Source organism: Passer domesticus, chromosome 3, assembly GCF_036417665.1.
Source record: "Passer domesticus isolate bPasDom1 chromosome 3, bPasDom1.hap1, whole genome shotgun sequence".
Taxonomy (NCBI): Eukaryota; Metazoa; Chordata; class Aves; order Passeriformes; family Passeridae; genus Passer; species Passer domesticus.
Window position 1 is genome coordinate 43,185,693 of NC_087476.1, and position 27,864 is coordinate 43,213,556.

Here is a 27,864-nt window from a genome sequence, read left to right on the forward strand (position 1 = left end):
ATACTGACTGCATCAAAGTGTGAGTTATCTCCCTGTTCTCAGGTACTAACTTCTGCTGTCAACCACATTAGGGTAAGTGCATCTGACTCTGGGAAGTTTCTGTAACACAAGTGCACAACTTAGGTTTAAAACCAAAACAAGATCCCTACAGATGTTTTAATTATATTGTTTTCTTTCAAAGATTCTGAATATACACAAATCCCAATATAAGCACATTAAAATTGAAAACAAACCCAGGAATTTGTGAGTCCTCCTGCAAAATTGCAACTGTATTCCATACAGGTGAATTACATAGTTGTCGATGTGAAACATTAAACACCTTACATTCAAAATTCTAGTCATAAGAAGGAGTGATCTATGAAAAACAAACACAGAGAAGTGAAAATAGTCATTTTTGTATTAGCTACGTGATAGTTACAAAAATACCCATGAAAAAGTTTGTCAACAGTAACACAGCAAATATTAGATTTTATGATAAAAAAATACCTTCAGTAACAAAAAGTTGTATTAGAGCAGAAATGCATCCGATTCTTTAAAATGACCAGTTATTTTCTATTCATTTTCTGGTATTGCTGAAGGATCCTATCTTAGTCTGCATTAGGAAAGGGCCTAAAAATCACTGTAATAAATATAAGTGCCCTTCACCAATCACTTCACATGCCCTTTTTTGAAAAATATTCATCTATTTTTTAGTGTTTTAATGTATTTTACCCAGTTCTGTTTAATCTGCCTGAATGTTGCTTTGCAGTCCATAGAAAGTCTTACAAATATTCTATGCTGTACATGTTTGGTAGTTATTTATTTTATTTTTTTCTAGCATTGTAGAGTTAGAATAAGTGAGGGAGAACATAACTTAAAATGCATTTTTTTAGGCTGAGGTTGTCTGGAACCTCTTGGTATAAACTGTGTTTAAACTGTATTCTCATCTAACTGGCACATTCAGTGATAAAATGCAAAATGCATGCTGTGAAATTTGTGTTGTTGCAAGGAATTCCTGAAGGAATAGTCAGTAGGATTAGGATCTGAGAAAACAAATCTCTGTTAATTTGGGAAGGCAGCAGTGAATTACTAAAAGATATTTAGTGCTCAAGATGCACATCAATGTGATTTTTAAAGAGAATACCTTGATGATCAAGAGGTAAATAAAGTAACTTTTCCAAATTTTGCAGTCCAATAAAGGTCTTTCAAATAGTTAAAGCTACAGTAAATTTTTTTTTTTTAAATTTTTAAATGAGATTTTTAGGAATACAAGTATCCATTCCATGCCAATTTTCCAAAGTTCACATAAAATGTGAAATTTCTTTTGCTCTCCAAAGAGTTCTGACTGGTCCAAGAAATCATCTCCCTTTCTACTTATAGATGTTTACTGTTAAATGTTTAAGTGCCCGAAGAAATTCTACTGGAAAATTTTGAAAATAAACCTTTCACTTTTACCTAATAAAAATTTCAAATTTATTTCAAACTGAAAGGAATTGCTGCTATATCTGCCATCTTACTTTTTCTTTGTAGAATTTTTCAGGAAGATTATGTTCATAAATATGCTATCACCAGTTCCAGCTGACTGTATATCAGCCTAGAATTTAATGTATAGTAAATGGACAATGCACCTTGGGAAATACAGTTTACTCTTTAATGTGTGGCATTAAGGGCACAGAAATAAAATTCACATGAGACACATCAATAGCACTGCAAATGCAGAAAATTTCCAAGCATTTATGTATTAATATTTTTGTTCTATGCAGCGTTACTTTGTTTTGACTCTTGCCTTAAATCTGGGTGAAAATATATAGGGAATTACATGATTGAATTGCATACACAAATCTACTTTGTTTGAGTGACTAACACTTCTGTATGCTTATATGATGATTTCAGTTGACTAATCTGGAGCTAACACACATTATCTGTTTCTCCTTTACTGAACTTCATTTTTCTGCACATTTTCTTTCTCTGTTCGCAAAATTTTTGTAACTAATATAATCTTTATTTTTCTCTCTCTTTTCCTCTGTCTTTTCAAAAGTTCTATTTCAGTGCATTCTCTGATAACTAATCTCATATCTCTTTCTCTCTCTCCCTACATTTCAATTATTCTTTGCTGGCTACAAGCTCTGATGTCGTTTTTCCAACTTGGTTCAAGTTAAACTGTTGTCTGGTTGAGAATTATAACTTGGGATAAGTGTACTACAATATGCCAGTATATTTCTGGATAGGAGGAGATACTAAAGCAACGAGCATTTCATCCAGATTTTTCCTAAGAGGCAGCTTGATTCTTTGAATGGCATTTCAATAATCTGCAGAATTAATCATAAGTCTGTGAAATTTGCTCTTGCAACTTTCAGATTTAATGAGGGTTGATCTTAGAAAATATCAGTTAGAAAACTAGGAAGAGATATACAACAGAAATATTTGAGCTCATATATTTGCAATATTCAATGTGATTATCATAAGAATGGTAATGGCTCTTAGTTACTTCACAGTAACAAGAGATACCTTCAACAGAATTCAATATGAGACTTCAAGTTCAAAAGGGCTGTTTTAGGTTTTCTTATAGTTGTTTAAAAAGTTACTCTTTGTTTAGATTTGAAAGATGATTATTGCCAAGATAATTTTCTTTAAGAAATCTGCAAGTTTTTATAGTATTACACTATTAAATAAAATGTGTCAAGTATTTAAAGCATCCAAATAATAAAACCCTGACAGTACTCTCACTAAATGGCAACTTCTCAAAGATAATAAGCTACTTGTCATATTTTTTGATGAAAGAGTATGAAAAATGTGCCCTTCAAGAAATGAATCTCTCAAGTCCCTTCACTTTTTTAATTTTAAAAAGTGCTGGTGGCAGAATCCATAAATCAGGATCATATGGGGCAGCTACCATACACAGTGGTCTGAAAAAAATTAGTATTGATGTAAATGGCCATGTCTCTATTGGCATATAGGGAACATATTTATTCTTATAAGTGCAGAATTTTATCTCATGTCTTCATAACACTACAGGATACCCTCAAGGAATGACATATTAATTTTTCACCTGTCATGAATATTTACTGATTTCCTGGAAGTCACAATGACAAGATATGGTTCCATAAATCATTATTTCCAACGGCTTCATTTTCAGTTGCACCACTGATAAAGTAACAAAAGCAACTAAGACAGTGCAAGAGACTGAAATGGCTTTTCACATTCAATACATTTACTTAGACCCAGTCTAGGATCTGAACATTCTGGAAGTTTATTAACTCTAGAGAGAGTTGAATTATTGTCTCTAGTTTTGGTCCTTCATGTGTCTTCCCACATTGACACTCAGTAAGCAACCTGTCATGGCTTATAACCCAATTACATTCTGTAACTGAAATTGTTGATTTCAAAAGACAAAAATAAGGCTTCAGGAGCACAAAGCCTGAATTTTCTTCAAGGCTGATGACCCAGGATTTGCAGAATAAAATATCTAAGAGAAATAAAATTCATGACGAGAAGAACTACATAGCAGAGCAAATAAATAACCTCAAAGTTATGAGATACATAGAGGGAACCAGCAAGAAAATAAATCGTAATTCAAATTGGTCATCAAAGATAGCCCTACACTCCATTTGTTCAATAAATTTACAAATTAATAGAGAGTGTGTAAATAAGACTGAGGCAGAAATAAAAACAGAAATCTAACCAAATGGTAACTTTGTTCTCTTGTACCAATTGTAAAGGAAAAATGTGGGGACAGAGGGGAGAAAATCTAGATATTATTAAAAATTTTTATTTTCTTCCTGCTCATGTCTATTGTGTTTCAACTTAGAGCAGTCACCAAAACATAAAATCTTTTTCCAGGAAGACTCAATTCTTCTTGAAGAACGAGGTTTTTTATTAATTTTCAATTAATGGAATAATTAATGATTAGTTTGAAATTCCCATTCTGAAATTAAGTATTTTGCAAAGAAACAATGAAATACAACAGTATGAGATATAGATATAGTACAACATTGATTGAGCAAAACAAAACTCAAAATTTTATACCAGCAGGTCTTTAAATGCAAAAAAATTAATTGGTGTGCCTAGCAAACACAATTCTATAATGAGCGATTTTGCTGATGATGGATGATCAAATAGAAGAAAGAAACTAAGTCCAAGGAAGAGTGACTATAGACAAAGGAATAAGGAAGACATATTCTCAGTAAAGAAGGAATTCTGTGCTGCTCTAACTTCAGAGTTAGTTGCTCTTCTAACTGATGAATATCAAAAGAGGAGATTTGAGGTTGAGCATCATATAGGTCGACTTTGGAAATATTTTTTAGGTTTCTTTTTCTCAGGCCAGGTCTTATAAACCCTCAAAAGGGAACCTAACATACCCAAGGATAGCTTAGCTATTACCTTTTGGGGGCAAATAATAAGCAGGATGGCCTCTGCTGCAGTGTTAAAAATAAAAAGGTTTAATAAAAGGCAAAATAACAAATGTTATTTGTTCGAGAAAAACTCGAGCCAGGTACAGAGGTATGCCCCTGGTATAAACATCTCACAAAAGCAGCTTAGTTCTTTTGTTCTCTTCTTTTCTACCTGATGGGCTAGGCGGGACTTTTTGGCTCCTATCCAATTAGATGACCCTGACTTTTCAGTGAAGTCTCTGAGGTCCTATGAGGTGGCTTTTCACCTAATCGTTGAGAGAAACTTCTGGGCTTCTTTCGTTTTTTGGGGGACAAAGGCTAGCTTTGCCACTCTGTCATTAGGGGGCACACTCCTACAAATATTCATACACACAAATGGAATGGACAAAGATTGGAGCAACATTTCACTTCTCGCTGAAAAGGAAAGAAGGGACAAAACTTTTTTTTTGCTTGATCACTGAGAAAGCAATATATTTCATTTCTCTGACATGCTTACTGCTAGACCATTCTTATTATGTATTTCTGAGATTTAAAGTTCTATTTTTGGTACAAGAAGAAATTCAATTTGTAACATTTTTCCTCAGAAAAAGAACTTACATTACAAAAAAACCAAACTCCAGCTTGTTTGGGTTTTTAAAATCAATTTAGATGTACACATGTAGAAATGCTGTTTGCAAAGTGACATTAAAATCAAACAGTGATAAATGATCAAGACTTCTAATTTACATTATTGTATTTATATTACATTTCTTACTTATGTATTTCTTATTAAAATTATTTTATTGCTGGTGCTGAACCACCATGAGCTTCCTCCTGATTTCAGTAATGATGCAAATAAGAACAGCTATCTCTTCAAAGGGTTTAGGGCACTTGATGGTTATGAGAAACTCCTAGCCTTATGAAGAGCATTGTTGGTTTTAGATGAATTAAAAAGAGCACAAGACTTAAACCAGACTACAGTGAATCAACTAGAACAACTGAAAAAACCAGAAGTTACAAATTGTCCCTAAATATGCTCCAAGTGTAAGTCTTTGCATAAAAAATAATTTCTTTGCTTTTTTTTTTAGCACAGAAGACTTTGGGGTATGCTGTCTAAACCGTTAAAACAAATGTACATCGTTTGGGCCAGAAATGATGCCTTTTATCACATGTTGAGAGGACATGGTGTGTGAGGTGGTAGAGAAACGTCTGAGGGGGAAGGGGAGTGTCCCACAGTTTCAGGGACTAGAAGGTTGAGTGACCAGTAAGCACAGGAATTAATGGCTCTTCATCTGCTCCCTAAAACCACCCCGTGGTATATGCTGCAGGAATACAATGCTCTGTTACAGTGTGAAATTTATGGGTTGCTAAATCTCTTTTGACTTAGAGGAATACACAAAGGGAGCTGCCCCTATCACTTGGACAATGTTGTGAATTTCAGTAAAATATGGTTTATGAGGCCTCTTTGTGTGCGTGCGTGCGTGTACATGTGCGTGTGTGTGTATGTGTGTAGGACAGGGATAGTTTGGCTTGATTTTGGGCACAGAGATTTCAGCTCTGCATTAAATGTTTCCCACAGAACCTGCTCACAAGTTGCTGCTATTTGAGAGGCTCCTGGCATGCAACTTGGCACAGCTGATCTTTCAACTGTACTTTAAATTTTTGGTAGAAATCTGAAATTATGTTGAGCTCAATCAGACAAGGTACAATTAAAGCAATCACATTCCTGGCAGTGCCCACCTGTCATCAGTGCAACAACTGTGCCAGCATCTCTGCCAGCTGGTAATGGCACTCCAGAATTCACACTTACAGCCCAACTTAGACATGCTCCAGCTTCTATACAGTAACCACTCAGAAATTAAATGCATGTCTGTCTCATGCTCTCCTTTTCTTATCTCTGCCTCATTTATCTCCATTTTAAGAGCCAATAATGAGATGAATTAAGTGGTGATGCCCTTTCATTTTTCCTCATTAGGGTTGCTGGCTATTTCAGCCTTACCCCTGCAGAAGAATTACTTCAGGGATGCAGCCATCTTGCAATTCTTCTTCATTAAACTGGAGGAAGTAAAAGTATGTAAAAACCACATTGTCCCTGTTGTGTCAGCAGTCTGGATGAAGAATTTAATAGTTATAAATGGGCTGTCTCTTATAACAATTTCTCATGTGTGTAAAGGTAAATACAATCTTACAGCATTGTATGTTTTGCTTTTGTTCTCTCTTAGAATGTTGCTCAAAACATTAAGGTTTGTTCAAACTTACTGATGAAAACTTCTTTATTTTCTGAATTTTAAAATGTGATAAGGCGTATTAACTTATTCAGCACAAGGAAGAATGGGAAACCCACTTTTCTCACGTTTGAATTCCATTTCTGTCTCTAGCACTCTTTTTTCCAGACAGCACAAGAACATCCATCTGACTCACTCCACTACATTTCTGCTGACACTAGAGTTAGGCACAAGTATTCAAAGAGGAGTGTTTTCCTGTGACAAAGATAGTGTTTCATCAAAATAGATATTTTGGAAGTAATGTCTGTTTGGAGAACATTTTTCTACAAGTCGGACGCAAAATAACATTTCAGCTTTTCAAAACAATGTTTTCAAATTCAAACCAGTGGTTTGAGTCAATGAATCTTATGTTATTTTGAGTAGATTGCAGTTAAGTGTTTAAAAATATTAAAAGTTGAAAGATAATACAGTGTCAAAACACTTTTTTTTTGTTTGTTTGTTGCATTTGTTCAGTTCTAGTGTTTTCTATGGAAATTCCAGCCCACATTCATTAATAAAAATAATTTAAAAATAATGGGAACAAAGGATTTTCTGAGGAAAAAATTTCATTACATTCCTCTCACAATCAGAAGTAGTACAGTTATGTATCACACTCCACTAAGAAAAAATACATGTTATTTTTAATATTAGCTTTATACCACAGCATGTTATTCTTCCAAGATGAAAAGAAAATTCATGCTTGATATTCGAGCCCATAAAAAATTATTTTGGTGTCATTGTTCTAATACAATGAGAAAGAAATCATTTCTGCAACTATTTATTCTGAAGTCTTTAAATAGAAGTACATAATGAAGAGGAATATAACAGAATCTAACATCTATAATAATTAATCTAGTTGAATGTCATTACATGTATTTGTTTAAAGGGCCTTTGTGTCTGCCCCTGTGAATTTTTTCAAACAAAAACAAAAGGGGAGGAAGAGATATAGCTAAAAACAATAAAAGGTCCTCCCTTCCCTCTAAAGAGGTACCATAATCTTATTCACTGTATGAGTTGTAACAGGAACTGAGGTGCAGAGCTGGCAGTGAAAACTGCTTCGAGCATCCTGCCTTGCAATGCCAGTTGGGCAGAGGAGTTGTTACCTCAGACTACCTTGAAAAGAAGGTAGAATTTACTGAGCCTGAAACTGCCTGTCCTTTGTTTCTCAGTAACTACCTGTTAGAATAAGCAGACACAACCATTCCCAGCCTTATGGGCCCTGGCACAAGCCTCTATTGTTCTGCACATAAGGCAGACTTTTCTGTTCCTGTCACATCAGGAGAAAACAAGATACTTGCTGTCATTACTAGGCAAGGGCAGAGGAGCATGGCAAACCTGCATCTGAATGGGTGCTGGAGTTCCACAAAGCTTATGCCTCTAAACCCTGCCATGTTCACCTAAACACAAGTCGGCAGCACTGTCTAGATGTGAACGCAGGAAGCAATTCCACTTTCCTGAGAAGCATTTTGGAGGCTGCACACTCTAGCACTTCTAGGAGTTTCTGCTGACTCTGTCTTCACCCTCCACAGCACCTAATGGACACCCCTGACTTGAGTTTAAAATAATGTTTGTGAAATACTTCGTTCATTACTTCAGGATTCATACAGACTATTCTACCTTCCAGTATCTAACAGAAGCAAGAGAGATTAGAAAAGCATTTCCATTCCAAAGGAAGAAAAATAAATCCAAGCATTACTACTTTTCATTAATCTATACCATGATTATAAATTATTGGACTGTTAAGTACAGTTTGTCAGGATAATCCGTTATTTCATACCAAACATTATTTGCATATTTTGATTTCTCATCCATAACCACCTATGCTCATTCTTCACTTTTATTTGAAGTGTAATTCATTTGAAAGTCTATTACATGGATAAGAATCTAGTTTGAAATATAGACATACTTAAGCTTTATAAATTGGGACTATAGCAGTAAAAAGAAACATCTAGCATTTTCTTCTTTTCTGCAGGTGGACTCCAAAAACAAGCAAAGAATTCATGTACTTCAGAACAATGAATATAGTAATTTTCTCTGAAACTAAAGGATTCTTAATGCCATTATAAGGCAAGAAGTGCTGAGGGCAATTTTACAAAAGGCTGGGTTTTTAGCTTTATTTTTTGTTATGCTAAATCTAGGCAACAATATTAGTCACTTATATTGGTCATGATCACAAAGAAACACAGACCCATTACTTCCTAAATCTAAATTAAGATAACTACACGGTCTCAGAGCAAAAATACAGCAACCCAGGATGAATAGCAGTTCCTCAGGCATCCATGTTTCCACCAGTAAAAAGAGGGGGAGAAAACCCACCAAAAAAAGCAACAACAAAAAAAACTTACCAAACACTTAAACTTCAGTAGTTATAACCAATGACACCTACATGAGTCCTGATGAATCTGGGCTCTTCATTCTCCAAAACACAGCTAAGTATGTGAAACCTTTCTTAACTTGCCTGCAAAAGCACTTTCAGCTCACACACTTCAAAATGAGAGCTGCACTAAACAGTAGAGGTTTTGTGGGTAACACTCCTACACCTCATATGCCAGATGGTCATCCCATAATGTGTTACAGGTCAGACTTTTATACTGCTTCCAGATTTAAGCAGAAGACATCGCCCTTACGCCTGATGTGTTTTACTGAGAAGGTTCTTCTCAAGTCCACATTTCTAGGCAACTTTAGAAGTGGCAAAATTCTTATATTTTCAGCTCACTTTGAGATGGATTGATTCCATATCTGTCCTATCCTACATAGATGCTGTTTGCAGAAGAGCAGTTGTCAAATTTAAATAATTTCAATTCTATTATCATCAATTGAGATTAACAAAATTTCAGTTAGTAGGGGTCCACAGCAAGATTTTCAGGTCTCTTACTGTCATGTAGAAAGTCTATCTACAGTAAATAAGAAGAAATAGGTACCAACAGAGAACAGCTCACCTCTCTCAAAGACCCAATTAAAACCTGATGAGACAAATTATTTTATAAATGCACCAATTTTCTTCAATTATAAACAAAAGCTGTCTGGCTATCTTGAATCAAGATTATCCCATTTCAGGTGGAATTTAAAACAGATGAAAGAAGAGCCCATTGATGGTTTGATTTTGAACTTCTTCTGGGCATTGCCAGACTTTGTTATAAAGTGGTACCTGGCAGCTCTGACAAAAATATATGATCAAAGCCAGTACAAGCTGCACTTCAAACCACCAGACTGCACTAATCCTAGCAACTGTAGGTCTGCTTTGGCTGAGTTTAACATGTACTGTTTCTGAACATCTTTGTAGAAACCTATATGTAGGTGAAGAAAGCCTTCACACGTGTTCCCTCAGTTGCCTGTCTCTGTTAGCAAAACCTGTCACCACCTTCACAGCATGGAAATTGCATAGCGAAGTACCCATGGAGGATATTTTATAGACATTTCAAGTTCTCATTTAGATGTTCAGCGGTTTCTGTGCTGTTAAACCTCCTTTCTGAAAGGTTTGCAATGAGTTACAGTGGGTTTGCAACAGTAAATAAATACATAACTGCTCCTATTTAATGCAGAATTTAGCCCTACCATCCAGAAAATTTACCCACTATGTTTTTCTGTATACTGTCAGAAAACGTAGAACAGAAGAGTATTCAGCCACAGGCAATAAAACTTCTGAAAAGGTTTTTATGTATGATAAAAAGATTCCTCACATGCAGTTTAAGGTCATTACAGTTTAATATTGGATACAATATTTTGAGTGCAGTGCTTGCCAGGATGAGCAATCCATTAAAAGAAGTAGCTTTGCAAACTGAAATTCAATTTTAAAGGCTGCAAGTTGCTGATGGAAATCAAAAGTAAGTAAAAGATCTTGACTCACAAGTTCAGATGATTACAGTGTGTTTATTTAATTTCTTCAGCAGGTGCTGCGCTTATGTTTTCAGCTTTCTTCAGGCAAAGCACCTGCTTATGAAATGAAATAAATATAATGTGTCAGCAGCATGAGAGAGGCAAGCCTTTACTTCACTGGACTTTAACAAACATGAAGAGATAACAGTTCTAATTTAAAGGTTTCTTGCTTCTTTGCACATGTGGTTTTGACACCACAATAACATCTTCCTATTCCACAACCTTCTATGCTGATTTGGGAAATTATGTATTCCTGTTGTTCTGGACAGGTGGTAAAAAATTTAGGGTCAATTTCCAGAAGAAGTGAATGCACTGCTGATGAGTAAGGTAAGAAACAGACATTCCCTGAAAACAGGATGCCCAAGTGTCTGAGGTTAGGTCATGCTGGGTATTTGTCCTCCCATCCAGCACAGCCAGATTGCTTATGCAGTGAAAATGATAATTATAAACCTATAATTGATTTGCTTAGGAAAATGTTGACATATAGACTTCCCTTTCTTCTAAATGATCTTTAGAGTCCATTTGAACCCAAACCATTCTTTCTCCACCAAAGGGATGTTGTATAGCACTGTGGAAGGTCTACACCAAAGATTAACTTGAGTAAATCCTACTTTACATTAAGCCAAAACTTCTGCCTATCTGCATTTTCTAAATCTGTTTAGAGTCATGGATCATGACACATTATAGGAATTCTTGAGGTTCCCCATATCATTCTCCAAACTTACCATGAATTAGTACAGCAACACAATAATACACTCCTTTCCTCCTAAATAGAAAGTTATCTCTAGGGTGCTTCATTCCATATAAAAGCTATATAATGTGAAGGAACACCCATAGCGATCAAAAGAAGTGCAATTTAGACCACAAAAAATTTCATAGACCACTATGTGAAACTTTTTGAATTTATTATACAGATCAAAAGAAAGTAGACACTAAACCAGGCACAAACAGCAGTATTTGGTTGCTCTGTCTGGGGTGTCCACAACCTGCCTGTGCTGGGCACCACTGGTTCCATCCAGAGCTGGTACCAATGCAGATTCCCCATCATGTCCCAAAACTCTGCAGGCAATGAGCCTGAGGCACCTCTGCAGAAAGGTGCCACTGCAAAAGGAGCTTGTGGCTTAGGCTGAGCATAAGGGAGGGAAGGAAAAGTGTTCCATAAATATTTGCTACCTTTATGGTCTTTTTGTGTTGTTTATTATCTTTTCTCTCAATGCCCAAATCAATAATTAAGACTTTGTGTTAACTGACAATAGATTAAATTGCAAGTTCCCCAAAATGAACTGTCTGTTCAGTGTGTCTGGTTTTTTTTTTTCTGAAAACTACTCTGTAAACAGAATCTGTAAACAGAATCTAATCACATGGAAATAATGCGTTTTCAAGAAGCAAGTATCAAACTCTTCTTTACAAAGCATATATACTTCAGCTAGCAACTGCATATGTAAGTTCGTATTTTGATTAGAATGTAAAGGGAGGATATTCAGCAGCCCTCTACATGAATTTTCCCCCTTAGAAATATAATAACAATACATTTTCTTATGTCATTTAGTGTACAGTCATTTATTATTTGACACTCAGTGTTCAGCATAAGCATTATTAAAAGTAAACTACTTTCAGCAGTTACTTATCTAACTGTAATTATCATTGGCCCTTAAAATTATAAGAATTAAGCATATTAACAAGATTCTGGAAAGGTATTTAAATTCATTACTACATACTTAACATAAACAAGGTCAGATCTTAAGTGGAGTCTCTGGTTATTGACCTAACATAACTGTTGATAGTAATTTAAGCCCAATTCTCAAAAGTATATAAAATAAAATCACTAGGATTTTAATTTAATAAAGTGCACATTTCTACCATTTCCTTTTTCAGGTCAAGAGATGAGAGCATAAACCAAGGTAGATAGGTGGATTATATACATATTATATCTGGACCACAGTCATTTTTCAAAGTTTTTTTTTTAATCTCTATGCACCATTATGATTAAACTTTTCAAGCACCAATTATAAAAGTGACACAGATCATTAGACCTACATACGACTTGTCATGACCTTCTTAACAGTAAGAGGACCTTTAGCCTATACAGCATGTCCTCAAATGTCAAGTGGAGCTCATTTCTCATTCACAGTAGTAAGAATTCTGAAGTTGTGTAAATAGATGCAAGCTAATTGCTTACCATAGTGATTATAAATGTTTGAAATAACAGATTGTAACAATTCCCAGTCTCCATGTCTAAATATACATTATATTTAGGCCAAAGCATATAATTATTTTTGAATTCCATAATTACAGTATTGTACTGCATACTGGTGCAGTGAGATGCAGGTGAACTAGAAAGAGATATATACAATTTACAGAGCCATTAATCCTTATATAGTTTACATAACATTCAGGGAGAAAGAAACACCAAATAATCAAACAATTCACCCTTGCCAGTAAGTACTAGGAGCACCCAAAATTCCTTACATGAGGACTGCGATATTCTGTACACTTAGCAACAGTCATAAGTAAATTATATGTAAACAGTAAAAATGCTAAAAGTATTTATTTTGTTCATCACAGTAAGAATAAGAAATTTGCACATGTATTTTATGTTCACAAATCATTCTGAAAATCCTGACAACTGCAACAGAAATGAGAAGCACAATAGTTAAGATGCTATATTTACACATAGTATGAGTATTTAATTGCAATTCATCCAGGAACAGGGCGATAATCATACCTTTTAAACCTTGTGCAGTACACTCCATTAATACACAATTCACATAGTTCTTAGAAATAGTACCATTAGGAAGTAACACACTTGGCAAAAGACAGTCTTACATTTAAGTCAATTTTTTTTAAATTGCGGATAAAGAGGTATTTTTCTTCTGAGTACGCTATGGTGGCATCTGGACACTACCACTTTCTTTACACAGTACTACAGGGAAATAGTAACTTGACAATAGAGTAAACTAAGAATTTATAAAATTAAATGGTTAATACTTGGTGTGCTGAACCTAGCATCTGATACTGCCTAGATTCTAATGTGAATCAGTTAAGGTTCCAGTAAGTGACAATCCAAACAAATACCAGAAGATATTGCATGGTTGCAACATTATCTATGAGACCTGGTGGTCATCTTCAATACAATGTGATTCCTGAGTTAGAAAGCTGGGCAAGTTTGCACAGTATTTAAGGAAAAATATAAAACTGATGGAAAGACACCAGTATACAGCAACAAGAATTACCTTGAAAATTTTGCTTATTAGAAATGGCTGAAGGAGTGCTGTTTAATTTAGATAAGGAAAGACTGAAGGCAGATGTATCTATCATAGATTAGATAGATGAACAGATAGATAGATGGACAAACAGATAGATAATGAACATAAGGCTGCAGCAAGAGAGATGCACTTTAGATGCTCTGCAAGATGATGTAATACTAGAATGTGGTGCCCGCAAAGCTTGTAGACTCATTAAAAAGATTTCAGTCAGTAAAATAGACAGCTATAAGGTATGATATAGATGATCTTGCCTAAAGTAGATAACCTCTTCAAGCCCTTTTCCACCACAGTTTCTTGTGTTTTTTGATAATACCACATGCAAGTTTAATCCTGTTTCACAAGCAGGGTTCTTGCAATATTTTTCTTTCATTGTACAAAAATGGTAATATTTCTAAATTGTAGCTCACCTGATTTCTGTCTGATCTTCTAGCTGTCTCTGTACTATTAAATAAAATTAGACATATAAATTTGCAGATAATGAGGAAGAATGGCATATATGATCAGCAGGTATTTGTTCAGCTAAATTCTCTGACTTTCTCAGAAAAGATTTCTGTACACATGAAAACTACTGGCCCTTGGGAACCTCTAGCCAGGCTCCAAGAGACAGCTTCATCTAGTAGTGGTCAGTACTGGTCAGCACTGGTCAGCTCTGCATCAGAGACATGTGAGTAGTAAGTACATGGAACAGGACAGTGCCCAAGCCACAGCATGGCTTTGGTTTGGCTTAAAATTTGAAACTTGAGAATTGTTCCAAATCACTGGAGATGCCTTCTTACCAGGAGGAAATCTCAAGTGGTATAATCAGTGTATCAGGTCTAGAACTACAAAAAGTCTCCAGGCCAAGGGTTACTTAACTGCTTTGACGATATTACATTAGATGATATGATGAGAAATGTGCTACTTTTCAGCAGTTTAAGCAACTTAAAAAAGACAAAAAGATTATTTAAAGTAGTATTTTCTTGCCCATCAGCCAGACTTTCCTGATTGAAGTTGCAGATTTCAGGGGCTGAACTAACAGAGTTTCTGCTTGTCTTCATTCTATTCTTGTATGAAGTACACAACATACAGTGTTATAGCAGGAAAGCATGCAGTGATTTCTGAAGTTTGTTTCAAATTATTCCAAGGAACCTGTCCTGATTTTTCCAAAGCTCGTACGGACTTTAAAAGGAAATAGAGATTATATATTTTTTTTATCCTCAAAGCTACAGTTCTACACATGAATGATGTAAAAATTTCTTTGTACATTCAAATTACTCAGTTAGGTGTTCACTGCTACATTCATTTTTGTCTTTTAAATACTCCAAGTTGTCAGTGACTCAATATTTTTGTCTTAGTTTGCTTTGCTGTCCAAAAGAACCACAAGCTTAGTAATAAAGAACAAATTCAATGTAAAAAATTGTATGTTTAAAGTGTATACAAATCTGCTTGAGGAAGAGAGAAATTAAACCCCGTTACTGTAAACTTTATAATTTACTACATTTTCATGACGTTAAAACAAACTCTCAAGGATTATATACTTGTTTTCTCTCAATATGCTTCCTTCTGTTTTCATCGGTGAAATATTTTTGTTATTGTTTGTCACTGCAATTCCTCTTCTGACAGGACATAATAAGAAGATAAGCTATATAGAATTCTATTAGCATTTGGGAAAAAGTTTTTGTCTAAGAAACACTGAGTTTATCAGTGACAGTACTATTGTCATAATCATAGCTTAGGTGACTTTATTCCATTACATATGTTTTGGTTGGAGCGCCATTCATTAGTGGCTGAAACAGTATGCTGACCTGATTAAAAAAAGTCAATAAAAATGTAATTATTCTTGTTCTGTGTAAGTAAAATCCTTTCATTTCTAAACAATCTATTGATATCCAGATTCTTTCATTTTTGCTAAGGAATACATTTTCATTTAAAGTCTGCTTAAGACTTTTTTTTACCTTTTGTGATGAAACTAGGCCACAAAGCACAACTGCAATAGAAGGGGTTTATTTCTTAAATAAATAAATTTGAGCTAAGACTGGAAGTTTCAGGTATCATTGAACCAGCAATTGTTATTTCCTTCTCTGAACAGGAATACATGCCCTAGAAAAGTTATATCAACAGAAAAGCAGTAAAATATTTTGCTACAAGCCTCAAAAACAATTTTGAGGTTAACTTCTGCTTGAAAAATCTAAGTAAGGCAAATGTTGAGAGATTAATTGAATTATGTTTTTTTAAAAATCAACAGTTTTTAAGCAGCTGCTAACTATATTCATGCATCAGTTTAACTCTGACAAAATAGACAATAACATATTTTGCTCCATATTCACAGAAATATATAGCAAATTGACTCCTAGAATTTGTGTTATTCAAAGAGTTAACAAAGAAGAAAATAATTTCAAAATAAGTCAGTGAATTAACAGATAAGCAGATAAATACAAACTCCTCAAATCTTGAAAGTTATTATAAACTGCAAAGCAGAAGATTTTACATGAAAAAAAAATAATTTCCTGGTGTTTTTGGAACTTAAAGTACAGAAATTCTATTTCATTACATTGGTCTTCCAACACAGGATTTCTGTTTCTGCTGAGTTGTGAACAAATAGAGACGTGTCCAGATATCCTTGGAAAATTTTTGAGTTATGAGCGTGAAGTAGTAAGGTGATAAGCATCTTCCAGTCTTCCAAACATTTCTTTTTTTTCTTTTCAGCAACACATTAACAAAGTATAAGCAAAAAATTCAGCTGAAGAAAGTTAGAAGAAAGCATGTGTGGAAACTCAGTGCCTTGTAGAAACAAACTGTAGGGGTTTTTTGCCATTGCTGTTTTTGGGACTATAGTAAAATATTTGTTTTGTTTTTCAACAGGGAGCTTTAAACAGAAATAAATAGATGCATAAAAGTTCTTTAAATCAATTTAGCATTATAATTGGGGGTTTGAATGTTGGAAGATAAATGCTTAATAATTCAGGGAAAAAGAATCAGTGGAAGAAAGAGTGTATAGCAAATCATAGTATGCGCAAATAGGAAACAATTTATTGGTTCAAGAAGACAAGTAAATTAATGCTCCAATTATTATGTTTGCAGAATTCCTTGGTGAGTAGTTCTTCTCATGGTTAGACAACCCAAAATAATTCAGTTTTACAGAGTAAGTTTTCTAAGTCACTTGTGGGAATTTAACCATAACACTAAATAAGGCTAATGGGAGCCTTACAATCAATCTCTTCTCAATAGCGTGTTAGAGGCATTTACCTCTGAGAAAGGTTTTAAAGGTGTTTAGGCCATGTCTTCACAGTGAGCAGACTGTAATGTCTATCCTTGGTCACACATTCACAAGTTGAGAGAGAAGGGTGATTAATTTGTCCAGCTGCTGCCTCTCAGCTTCAGTCAAAGGGAAAGTTCACCTTATTTGGAAATAAACATGCCTTTTTCCATTATCCTTCCTGTTTTACTAAAATTTTAAAAATGGAACAACTTTTTTATAAACACATCTCGTGTTACTTAGGCAAAAAACTTTAGGAGATTGGGGCTTCCAAAAGATTCCTCAGCATATCAGCATTGATAAGAAAACTGTTATGAGGAGTGTTCTTAATGCAGACCCAGAATATTTCTTCCATACACACAAATCCCAGATTGATTTATTCTTCAGTATAAAAACACTTTTATCAGTCATGATAAAAAATCACACAGAAGTAGTTGAATTCATTTTAGAGAAAACAAAACACAGCAGAACTCCTCATGATTAGAAGAAATAAAATTATAAGATTCCAATACACTTTCAGTATTTACTGCACAGAGATATATAAAGCAAGCAGATTCATAAAGTCCTCAATATTCAGCAGCATGTGCAGTCTTGAAAATAAAAGGTATGTCATCACCTACATTGTTGTACATTAAGGCCATCCTTCCTATCTTCTTTCATTAAAGAGAGTCTAAGTTTGTCACATAGGTAATATTAACCACATTGTTCCAATAAGAAAGAGAGAATGTGGCCATATTTATCTTAGATCAGTTCATCCGTAAACAGCCAAGAAACCTCCAAAACAACCCAAAATCTAAAAAAATGAACTGGTAAAGACAGCAAGAAAAATACTAATATTAGTATCATTGGCTGTCCAATTTTTCTTATGACTTTGCTTATATCTGCACTGAATATTTTTGCTAGACTCAGAGCAAACTGCACTTTCTACTCTGTATGTCCATGTGGAATGCATCCCTCAAGTAACAGGCTTTGCCATTTTTCTTTGCTTTTTCCTACTGGGCGTGTGCTGTTCTCCCTCTGAGGGGTACCTGTACATCTGCTTTCTCTAAGAGAACATGTCCAAAATTAGCCCTTTTAAACAGGCGTGTCAAAAATTGTATATCACACAGAGCTCAAGGAAGGTGCAAGAGAGCCCAACATGCACATTTCCCTTCCTTACACCTTACTCTTTGACAGCTTTTGACAGTTACACCCAACACAGCTGAACCTGATTTTGCTGGAAGACACAAGTCATGCTGTGGTGTTTTCTAATAGAAAGCTCATAATCCATCCACCCCTAACCATTCCCACATTTGTTCAAAACACATACTGACACAAATAACTATGACCTAAAAAGAAAAACAACCTGTGATTTTTGTTTCTATCTTTGGAAATTTAAGGCTTGTTAAGGTATGGAGACTACACAAGGATTATACCTCTATACAACATGGTTTATTTTTCTTTTCTTCCCATAAAAACCTTGAAAATTCTTTGACACCACTCTTGTGGTCCATTCATCCTTTCTCCCTCTCTTGCACAGATATGCATGCACAGAGAGCCAGGTTTGAATTACCTCAATGCATTGAGAAAATCAAATGGTGGAAGGAGAGCTCATGGTACCTGTAACTAAACAGAACACATATAACCTGCCTAATATCATCAGTAATGGATGCTTACAACAACCCAGGGATGACAGCTTTACAAACAGCATAAATGCTTGGAATGTAAGCTGCTGTTTCATCTTCTAATGAAACATATATGATTTATAAAATTGCTGAAGTGTTCCCAGCAATGATTTTCAGAGAGACTGAGATTCCTGTTTATAACCAGCAGTAAGTATTACAGGGAACTCCTGACTGAGTGGAACAAGGTGATAGCATGTGTCTTGTGGCTACATACCAAACCATATATTTTTCACTGTATTTGTGTTTTTCTAACTACAAAGCAATGGACTAAGTGAGAGGCATAAATATTCCTATCATAGAGAAACACAGAAAAAATGAGGGGTCGGGTGGTCACAAATCAATACTCCCAGAGACAAACAATTGCTGTAGAGGTGCACATTGTATTAATGAAGAGTGAATATTGATTTAGTTAATAGCACTGTTCCAGTAAATTTTAATAGGCATCAGTGACCCTAGTTTGTGAACTCTTCATTGGAGGCAGATCCCATTATCTCTATGGATTCCTGTTCATTTAGAGAGGGTTTCTTCCGTAAAAGATATTTTAAAAGAGTAAGGATAACTAACAGAAAAGTTTTTAATAGTTACAATGTGAACTTTTTTCAGACCAGTAAGCTTTACTTCTACCCACATTTTCTAGGGATCTACAAATCTCAACCTATTCAAAGTCCAATCCTGAATTTGCAAGGAAAACAAATTGATATTTCAGCTATTTCCCTGAAAATTCTTTGGAAGCTGGTTGCTTTTTCTGCTTGCATAGTCATAGTTCATAACTTCACCTATTCAAGACAGTCTGTATTCTATTTCACACATCATTTGAATTCATAAAAAAGTAAATTAGACTAGAAATAGTAAAGATTTGGACTTTATTGTCATGGGTTTTTTCTCCTCTTGTATGAAACTGAGTAGTCCCTTAAAATTCCTTCAAGTATACTGAGAAAGGAAAGAAAGGCTGTATTATCAATGTCTTCATAAATATTGCTAAAATACAGTAGTTTTTTGATCACTCAAATTAAAATAATGTTGTCCATGAAGTCTTTTAAATAGAGTCAGCTAAATGAAGATGTCTGAAATATGGATCTCAACATCACAGTCCAACTCTTCTCTTAAGAATACCTGTTGAAATAATTATTAAAAATCAGAATAAATAAAAAAAATCTTCTAATGTATGCTGAGTTTTGATAATATAAAGATTTTAGACTGTAAAGGCAATACAAAAATTTTAGACTAAAAAGGAAATACAAAAAAAATATACAAAATATAATATTCTGCATATTTTTTAAATCTTGCTGTATTATCAATCCCAGTCTTTCTTTTCAAATATCTCCTTGTCATCAGAAAAGGGAATGTCTTTGTTTCTATTCTAGCAGGCCACGTGTATGGAAAATTCAGTTCGCCCAACCTGTCAACAGACTGTTTACCAGCACTCTTATGGTGCTCTTAATTAGCTTACACAGAATTATTTATCTTAGTTCAGTACAACAAATTGGATTCAGCATACAGTAAGAAATGCAGTTATCTACAGGTAGGGTGGGTGTTTAAGATTCAATTAAAGTCAAAGCAATTACAGCCAATATATTCAGCAGACCAGACACTTGGGCACATTTATATGACTTAAACATGAGCAATGGCATGTCATCACATCTGACATGCTTTAGGGTATGCCTTAGGGTATACAAGACATAGGAATCAGCAGCTAAGACACAGGACCAAGGGGTGACCTGGGACTCCAGGTCTGGACTAGCAGCAACCAGGATAGATATTGCAAATTGTCTACCTCCAGTGTCACCAGTCAACTCCAATTAGACAAAGGAATCAATGCCCCTTGCATTTTCAGTACAGAGGGCCAGATTTCTTTCAGGTTCTATTTTTTAAGTTGATATGTATTGAGTCAACTGTGCAATACTTCAGAACAACAGCTCTCTCCAGTGAATCTTAAAATCTGTTGAATTTGCATGATCTAGTCCTGTTTTCTGCATAGTTATTGGCAGATAGTCCACAGGCCAAACCACAAGCACTACTCAACCTTTTAGCTGAGAGCAGCACAGGACTGTACCCAAGTTCACACTCTGGGACATAAAGAAACTGCCCTGAACAGAGTGCTATCAGCAGGGTCACATCACCTTTCTTCTCCTACAAAGCCAGAAAGTTCCCTCCATAATGCTTCTCTGCTTCTGAAGGGAAACTTGAAGGTCAAGTAATGCCCCATTGAAATCATGTCTTATTATTCAGGGAGAAAATAGTCTCATCCTGCTTTTAAATCCAGATAAACCTTGAGACCCTCCGCAGTTCATGTAAAAGTGGCAAATACATCCAAAAAAAACCACCCTGAAACTGAGTTGACTTCAGATGTAAATCAGTCTCTTTAAAATGGCTGTATTTCTTTCTTTGGTGATTCCAATGAAGTTTTGGCAGTCAGGTCCTCATTTCTTGCCTTCAGCTAGGTAGGATAAATTTAACCCTCTTGACTAAAATAAAATCAAAGATAATAGAGGATAATTATGTTTTCTTATTTCTCCTTCCCAAGCCTGCTAGAATCTTATTTTTGAGGTGCCTGTTAATATATTTTGATGGAGACTTAAGTTCTTGACAGACATCTGTCTAGTTTTGAGACAGCCTTCTCATCTTCATAATTCAATGAAAGCTAAGTAGAATGACACAGAAGAAGTTGTCAGTCTCTCAACAAAATATGTATTGCCCATAAGCCTCAGAAGACACTTCTGATTATTATTCTTCTAAGATAATTCCAATTATGTAGCAAATAAATATTTTTACTCATGAAACCATATATTTGGGGGCATTGTCTTATCCCACGAAAAATACTCCAATGAAATATACCACCTCTATTAATTTTTTTTTAACTAAGTCATTTTAGACATAGGATTTCTTTGTAATACCAAAGTTTCTATATATATAACTGCTCTGACTTCAAATACAGAATTTTCAAAAGTTCTTCTTCAGAGACAAGTCTGTGGTCTAACAGAGCCTACCCAGATGTTTGATACTTGTCCCTATATACATACAGCAAAGTAGGTAGTAAACTGCTCTTTATAGAGTACCCCAAAGATGTTAGTTAAATGCAACATTTTGAAAAGTATTTTGATGCTGTGATGTGTTGGAAACGTTTTCCCTCTGGAAAGGTTCCAGTGACAAAAATTACACATTGAGATGGAAAAAGAAAACAACTCAAAATGTTTATATATGCCCAAGATGTGTTTTTTTGAAAAATTTAAAAAGAATGTATTGTACTTCTAATATAGCATGAGGCTGGTTGTATTTTTCCTTCAGAAGAGATTTTTGGAGTTTAGCCTGTTAATACAGAGTCAAACTAATTATTTCTGATTTTAGTGTGGAATTTAGTCTAATTGTACCAGGAATAAGTTGGTCTAGTTTTGCTATTTTGTGTGAAGTAAATTAGAAAAATGAAGAGGTAAACAAGTGGGACTTTGCTTTTGAGACATTCTGTAATTAACAGCTCAATAACTTTGTATGTCCCTGACTTTTTTTTTTCCTTCTGTATATGTGTGTGAAATTAGGTTATTATTTACATACATACAATTTTTTATATAGTCAAGAAAAATATCTTCCAGTCCACTGGTTTATATGTATTAGGGAAATATCTTCCTGAAAGATTTCATGTTGTTTAGAAGGCATCATTTTAAAACAAATAAGTATAGATGTGTTATTTTACAATTACTTTGATGTTTTTCTGGAAATATAAGTACTATCATTACAAAAGGATTTCAATCTTCAACCAAAACACAGCTTTGTACTAAAGTATCTTGCTTTGCTGTTATTTACAAAAGCATGTGCATTAGTGTATGTCTCTTAAATATTTTTTTTAAAATGCTCATACAGAGATTTTGTTAAAGAAAAAAAGTAAAATGCATGTACTTGAAAAAATTAAATTAACAGGATTATCCTCTTTTTGGAAGCAGGAAAAAAATTGAAGAATTTTCATTTCATTTAATGACTTAGCAAATCTATTCACTGTCGGTGAGGTATATTATTTAAGATACTAATTATAAAGCATACCAAAATGGAGAAAGCATAATATTTTTCTAACAGCATTGTACCAACATGAACTAAAAAGCCAAATTTTTTATCAGGTGTGAAATACTATGCTCCTCAAGTAGCTCCTAAAATTTGTTCTCTCTGCTTGTAAGAACATTATTTAAAAGGCCTGAAGGAGTTCCAGCAGGGAAAGCAATGGACCAAGCAGATAGCACAAGGGATATTCTGCAAAACTAGAACTAAAACATAATTTCTCCTGTCATCAGTACAGAATGAGGGACAGAAGGAACATTCTGCAAGCACTAAAAGGTTTTTCCAAGCCTGTGTGTGTGACTTTCAAGCTATCCATCTGCACGTTGCTACATCGTTAGTAAAGGGAAACAGAAGTAGCTCCAGCACAACACATGAAGTTAAATATCTCAGACAGAGATGGAAGCTGATTACACCTTTCTCAAGAGCATTTATATTTCTGCATTTAATAAAGTAACGAATCTTTATTACGTATGTGATGCTCAGTGATCAAACTGCTGTTATCTTTCAAACTGTGAAATTTTTAGGAATTACTGGAGAAGCCAAATATTCAATTTGAATAACCCACCATACTTTTTACCCATAGGCCAGACAGGAGTGAGAGAATATCCTACTGAACACTAAACAAAGTACAATCTGTCACTTCAAATGGTTGATAATCTTACAAAACACAACAGAAAGTGAAAGTACACAAACAGCCCAATCTCTGCTACCATTAGTTCCTAACTTATTAATACCTAATGAAGTATCCAGGGCCAGGAGAAGGAATCAGGGTGGGTATGAACAGACAGTCAGAATATAGAAAAATCTATTACATGGCATCAAATGTCCTTGCTTCTAGTGTTTCAATTCCTTTGCCCCCTTGATGGGATCTCTCCCAAATCTCCATGTGTCCTCTAATAACTCTGCTATGAATAGAAGAGAAATGACCTCAGGTCTATTCATTTCTTCAACCTTTAGAATACCAGACTACATTTAATTTATTTTTGCTTCTTTTCAGAATATTTTCTTGTTGGATGAATCATACCTGAATGCATGATACCTCATGAATTGTGATTAGAACTATCATTACAAGCATGACTGAACACTTGCTGCCAAACAGACTTGCCTAGACTTGCAAATTCTTTATACAGGGAGGAGAGAGAGAAAAAAAACCCAAAAAGCAGGACTATTTACCATTTAAGAAATAACAAAATCAAGCAAGCTTTATTCTTCTGTATGTTTTTATTTAATACAACCTTCCTTATGTTTAGCTGAAACTGATTTCCTATTGTTTCAAAAAGTGTCCCTGATTCACAATAGGTTAATTATTGATATATTTTTAAAATAACAGTTCTGCATTCACTTTATCCATTCTTCATAATTTTCAGGAAAATTTTTAAAAAATAAAAGCCAAATGGTTATCATTTCTTCTTGTGCTTAGAGGCACCTTCAGAGAATTCCAGCCGCTTATTGGGGTTGGATTTCCCTTTCCAGAGGCTATGCTGAGCAACTGTTTCCAGAACACTGCCCTTATTCTTTTCTGCACTGTGGATGCTACCATGTTACCAGGGAAGGAATTTGAATTTGCAAATAGCTTCACCTGGGGAAAACAAAAAAGAATGTATGAAAGTTAATTGGGATCACTCATGCTCAACAACTTTTATTTATGAATATGCAAAGCTGGTCAGTTTAAACTTCCGTAGAAATTACTTATAAAAGACAGTGGCAATTACAAGCAGAGATGCTGGACTAGACCAAAAACAAGGTTTCTTCATTTTTCCAACAACTATGTTTCAATCATATTTTAAAAGGAGATAAATGGGCACAGAGATTGCCAGACCCCCCAGTAGTGTGTTTCATACTGTTTGAAATGAAAATAACAAACTAACCCTATGGAAAACCAGAGAGAATGGGAAAATTCCCTTAAAATACTTTGCTTGAGACATTAATTTATAATTAGAACAGAAGATAACTGGCCGTAAAGAAGCTCTATTATTATGGCAACTATGAATGCTGTCTCTTGAAATCCATTATGACAGCATTAGGTCAGTGTTCTAACTCCTAGAGATGAACTTAAAAAAAAAAAAAAAAGATAACTAAGTGCAGTCATTTCTTTCTTTTACATTTCCTCCTTGATATTTCTCCTTTTTCAATAATTACCTGGTTTAGATATCCCTAACTGTATATTTCCCAGCATTCCTGTGAGATTGTGATGAGAGAGGCAGCTGGAAACAATGTCTTTAACAGTCTCATTCCAGGTTTGATCATGTCAGCATGGCAAAGAACAGGATGTAAGATTGGAAATCTGCAGGAAGAAAGCTGCAAGTATCATTCAATTTCAGGAAGACAGAAAATATTTTCTCCATTTACTTTTTTCCCCCACTCTGTTTTGTATACCTTCATATTGGTGTCTTTAACAAGAAATTACTCTAACAAGTGCAGCAACAGCAACAGATTCAGTCCATTAAAGCTTTTTTTCTTTCAGAGAAAGGGAAGAAAAAGCCTCTGCTTACAATAATATCTCAAATACAGTAAATAATAGGTTTCTCTGATAAACAGTATTACCATGTAAAGAGCTGGCACAGCTAAACCAATGAGAATTTGGAATGCTATTGAAAGGACAGCCTTATTTTACACTCTATGCTTCAAAGCAGAAAATTTAAGTATGTGACCAATCATTTGCAAAGGGAGTAAGTAGAGGAGTTAGACAAGCTACCACAATCTGGGTTAGCCCTTTAACAATAGTTTTAGCAAGAGAGACATACTAGCAGCTTTTACACTCTTTTGTTTCCTATTGACAGTAACGCAATAAAGTGGATTTCAGCTCACATCTGCAGGTATTTGTACTGGATTTGCATAGCCAAACTTTGGTAGCAGGAGAAGATTACAGGAATGGCTTCTGCAAGAAACAAACCCAACACAGCATTATAACTCATGGATTCATCACCATCTTTCAGTACCTTACCAGAAAGGAGGCTGCAGCTGGAACACACAAAAATTATTAACATTGCTGGTCTGAAATTTTCACTGGGACAAACTCACCTTCAGCAACCATTTGAAAAATGCACTTCAGCATCATCTGATCCAAAGCTACCTAAGCAGTCCATAAATATTTCCTTTCTTGGCTGCATCCTGAGGAACACTGTCGGTGATTTTACAGCCTTGCTTTACTCTTCAAGTTCAAACATAGTGCAATACCTAATGGACATTATCTCTGGAACAGCTACCTTCACATAGTATCTTTTCATCAGTTTCTCTCAGATAAGTCCCACAGAGCTTAAATTTACACTCATCAATTGTTGTAGACCATTAAAATCTTTGGTCATTAACTTGTTGCCTCCAGAGATTCTATTGAACTGTTTTTCAAGTGCAGGAACTTACCCTCCAGGCCTGTAAAACCAGAAGCCCCTACTGAGGATAGAACCCTGCCAGACAGTGAAGGTTTCAGCTGTTTAACTTACTGCCTCAGCTGACACTGCTTGCCACTAGGCATTCTGATTAGGTCAAGCAAGCAAGAAATCACAGCAAAATAACCTGACTCAAGAATAAAACTTTCTATTTTCTTTCCTTTAGCAGAAAGAAAAGGTCTGAGCCCTCTGATAACAGGGGGACTCTTCAGTTATTTTTGGCTGTTACTTTCCCATTTTGTTATCAAGAAATTAGTGTTTAGCTTAAAGGTAGTTCTGGGAAGAATAAATATCTATTGGGACAACAAACGTGGAGGAAAACACAGACACAAGCTTTTGGACTCAAAAGTGCCTCGATGCTCATCAGATCTAAAAAGAAGAAGAAAAAAAAAGAGTAGCTGTTCCAATCTAAATGAAATTATGTTAATCACAAATGACTTGATCAAACCCAGAAAGGTAAGAAGCTGGTAGCTCATATGAAGCAGAGGCAGAAAAAGGGGTTTTAACATCAGTTTTAGAGGTACAGGCTAGCTACAAAACTGTACAGATCATTAAACCAATATCTTTATTGAGTCAATTCTTTTTAGCTGCAAGCAAAGTTAAGAATATTGGTCTGTGGGTTCAACTTTTGAAGGTAGTCTGTAGGACTCCTTAGGGGATCAGGAATGAGCAGTCAGAAACAGAATGAAAAATACTGTCCTACTGTTAAGTGGCTATTTCCATCCTTTACAAATTGCCTGAGTGAGCTCATTTTACCACACAGGACTCATTTAATTGCACCTATGTTCCATTCACAAGGACATTTGTTCCACCAAATGAAGTACACCACAGATTGGATTGAACAAGTCCAGGACCTATAGATTTAAATGCTTTTGTTTTAGGGAGTCTTATTTGTAGTAATTGGGAAGAGTGTTTGCATTGGTCTGGTACTGTTTAATTCCATTTCAGTTTTTTGAGTACATGTCTGTTTATTTCTGAATATATAATTAGTAAATTGGTAGATGGTTTAAAATTATGAAAGGAGACATCATCTGAAACTATGTAAGATAGAACCTGCTAGCAGCATTTTCAGTTTTTGATGAATTGCTCTGTAGTTGGAATGGGATGTTCTTCCCAAGGGTACACAGTTTACTGGGGTTTCTTGCACTTATTAGATAAAACTCTCTTTGGCAAACAAATGTCTTGTACTTTATGTATCTTTTAAAGTCAAACCAGAAGATGTTACTTTTGAAATACAAATTATTTACTTATAGTAGAGTATTATCCTGAATGACTTAGGAAATTTAAAAAAATACTGATAAGGAATTTTAAAAGCAGTAAAACATGGTTTTAGAGTGATTGAAAGTGAAACTCATTCCATTAGGGAGATTCTATAGAAAACACTGTGTGTCTGTTAAACTTAGTTTCTGCTAGTGGAGAAACCAAGTTTCTGCTTGACAAAGTCGAGTTATTAGCAGGCTAATGAGGGACTATAAGAGGGTCTTTACACCTTACCAGATTATAATAGCTTCCCAAATGTTCTATGTGCATTACTATTTAATAGGAAGAAACAATGGATATTGATAGAAAATAATTCCCATAATCACAGAAAGGATCCTTTCAAATGTCCGTGGCAAACTGGAAGTGTTCAAAGAAGTTCATGTTAACACTAATCTGAACATTTAGCTTAATCATGAGCAAAAATTGAAATTGGAAAGGTAGGAAAATTTTAGGAGAAGTAGTAAAGAGGATTTTTAATATGCTCCATTTTCCAGTCTATTGAAATCAATGTATCCTACAA

General features: G+C 34.9%; 1 long non-coding RNA gene across 1 annotated transcript; it reads right to left on the reverse strand.

Moving 5' to 3' along the window:
• Window positions 1-23,900: 23,900 nt before the first annotated feature.
• On the reverse strand, window positions 23,901-26,238 carry LOC135298042 (uncharacterized). Its single transcript, XR_010360009.1, has 3 exons — window positions 25,720-26,238; window positions 24,838-24,996; window positions 23,901-24,277 (listed from the first exon to the last, which is right to left on the reverse strand). It is a non-coding gene; the product is annotated as an uncharacterized LOC135298042 (long non-coding RNA).
• Window positions 26,239-27,864: the final 1,626 nt, after the last annotated feature.